The following is a 3,225-nucleotide window of genomic DNA, read 5'->3' as shown; positions in this document are numbered from 1 at the left end:
AAACTTTCACCATAAAAATAATCCTGCTGGAATAACTGGCCATGCTAAAAATAAAACGCTTTGGCGGTGGTCTTACTTACCATGATAAATTGAAATCTATCATGATAAAAAGATGTCAACATGTATTTTCAGATGCGACTAACCGAGTGAAACGGCGATTTTTGGCACCATTTTGTGGTGTGTATCTAAGCAAGGCATAATGTGTACAAGCGCCCCCAGTTGCTAAAGTGCTGTCAAATACAGCACTTCAAATTTAATACCTCATTTAACAAGGGTTAATGTAAAGTGCTGTACCCATTTTGAAGTGCTGTAAAGCCATGCACTTCTGTTAAGCTATGGCAATAAAGCACTTTAAATGGCAAAAAATCCCAACTTCTGTACACACCCTAATGTTGCAAATGGAGAAGAGCTCTTTGGATATCGGTTGGGAACAATCTTTCAGTTCAGCAATTCCTGTCATATCACTACAGATATTTACAAATGGTTTTGAAACTGAACATGGGAGCAAAACAGCTGATTCTCCTCAGCTGAAAATGACTTCCTGGTCCTGAATTCCCTTTCATATGATTTATTAAACCATTTAAATATGTTTTTTTTTAATTAGAAGCTTGAAATTTAAAAGTAAATTCACTTGGGGGTGGGGGGTCAGCTCAAAGTTTCCTTGAACACATTCATTCTGTAATGATTAGTTATTTGTTCATCACTTAATAATCCCCCGCACAGAGGACAATGCATCCCCACATGGGGCTGCAGCCCTATGTTCCCCCTGACATTCTTATGTGCTAGTCATATCAGAGAGGGAAGTTTGAAGCCAAACAGGTGACACCAGCCAACCCACCTGACTTTGATGTGGCTAACAGCCCACTTCTGCACACAGCCCCACAAGCTGTGCAAATGCCTTACCTTGAACCAAGCAGTTTTTTAGGTAGATGTGATATCTTTTATTAGACCAACTGAGTAGCTGGAACAAAGTTCTTAGCAAGCTTTTGGGTGCAACCACCCTTCTTCCTATACCTGAAGAAGGGTGATTGCACCCAGAAGCTTGCAAAGAACTTTTTTCCCAACTACTTAGCTGGTCTACTCTAATATAAGATATCACATTTACCCAAAAAACCTTGCCTGCCTATGTCCTTAGACTCACATAGCTACAACCAAAAACCCAGCTTACCTTGAACCATGACTACCCCAGACAAGGAGGTAGCCCTTGAAGCTGTGTGTGTGTGTGTGTGTGTGTGGAGGGGGGGTGCATGTAAAAGAGAGAAAGAGAGAGGGAGAGAGAGTCTCTGATGGTGGGAGTGAGGGTAGTGCACTCCCCATTGGTGTGTATGTGTGTCTATATATCTCTATATCTATATCTCTATAGATGTATGTGTATGTGTCTATATATAGAGAGATTGATATAGATATAGAAGTATATAGACACACACACACCAATGGGGAGGGCACTGCACTCACTCCCACCAGCAGGGACTCTCCCTCTTTTTTACAGGCCCCCCCCCCACAGCCTCAGGGATTAGGAGGGCTGCCTCTTTGTTTGGGGTAGTCATGGTTCAATATATATAAGTGTATACAGTCCCCATTTCAGAGGAGGCCTGCTCTCCTGCCATTTGCCTGGGCCTGAGGCACCTGTACCCTCACTCTCTGGTGAAGGACTGCTTTGGCCCTGGGAGAGCTGCACCCCTTCCCCCCTCTCCCCGTGTCCCAGCTCAGGGCAATTTCATGCTGAAACAATCCCAGGATAGTGGGGGAAAAGGCGGGGATTCCCTTGGTATCATTACATTTGGCCTAGGAAGGCTGAGACATGCCAGACTATGCCTGTGCTTCCAGGACATAAGGGAAAGGGCAAGGGGCACTCCATGTACCCACCAATGTTCACCCCTCTTCACCTCTACCAGTCTCCTAAAGGCAGATGGGTGCTGCTCCTTGGTGTCCTGAACATCCCCTGTTCCTTTGCTGGGCTTAGACATAGGATTCAGTGGTCACCATGTTTAGAGCCAGCAGATAGCTGAGTGAGCTAGTGCCACCACTGGAGTGAATGATAGTTTGCAGAGTAACTACATCTATACCTTAGCTGGTGCAGCTCTGACATTTGGACACAAGACGTAACTATCCCCCCAGGATGTCTCAAGTGCCTGCCAAACTTGCCCTGCCAGTAGGGTCAGCAGGATGTGGCCAGGGTAACCCCAAGTGGAGTCAGTGCCTGGTACCAGGAACATCCAGGTCCCTGTGCCCAGCATCTCAGCATGAACCAAGGCAGAAGGGATGGGGCTCAGTACATGACCTGGAGCACTGTGCTCCAGAGAGTGCATTTGCATGTGTGGGTGTGGGAGTGTGAGCCTATCTGTGAGTGTGTGTCTGAGCATGTGAATATGCATGTAAGGGGAGAGTATCAATGTGCTTCTGTGTACGCATGAGTGTAACCACAAGTGTGTGGGTGACAGCTTATGAATAGATGCGCAGGTGCTTGTGTCTGTGCATGTGTGCATGCGTGCCCGTGCCTTCTGTGCTCTCAGCTGGTGGCCTCCCCTCCCTGTGTGCCACTCCCCTTATGAAGGGTATACCCATTGACTCTGGGGTCTGCCAGTGGTGCCCTGTAGGGAGGTGCAGTGATGAGGCCTGGTCCCTGTGGAGGTAGACAGGGCTCAAGCACTCATCTCCCTTGGACAATAGTGGGAGAATCTCTCAGTGGGGGCTCTGCAAAGACAGGACCATGAGGGGCTCTGCTCAGAGTGTGGTCAGCAGGGGGTAAGGAAACAGTAGGGGAGGGAGAGGGCAGTACTGCTCTCTCTCTCTCTCTCTCTCTCTCTCTCTCTCTCACACACACACACACACACACACACACACGCCCCCCCTTGATATGGGTTTTGTCATGTCTTGGGGGGGTCCCCAGTTGGAGGGTGGGGCTGCATTAAAGCCTAGAGCCATTCCCTGAAAGTACAGGAAGGGAAGCAGAGTGGAGGGCAAAGAGCTGGTCTGGTCACAGGGAAGCTGAAGTCCTGTATAACCAGCAGCTGTACCCCCCCACCCCCCACTACTTCCCTGGGACCAAGAGGTAGTTGCACCTCAGCAATACTCCTTGTATCCCTGAGGGATTCCTATATCACCAGCCTCCTCCTGGGGCAATTAGGGAGGTAGGGATACAAGTGGGATAAGCCTGAGAGGGTCGTAGAGCAGGGAGCATTTCGGATGGAGGGGGGTGAGCCTAAAGGCATGTTCATCTCAGAG

Source organism: Alligator sinensis, unplaced genomic scaffold (genome assembly GCF_000455745.1).
Source record: "Alligator sinensis unplaced genomic scaffold, ASM45574v1 scaffold709_1, whole genome shotgun sequence".
Taxonomy (NCBI): Eukaryota; Metazoa; Chordata; order Crocodylia; family Alligatoridae; genus Alligator; species Alligator sinensis.
Note: the sequence above shows the minus strand (reverse complement) of the source record.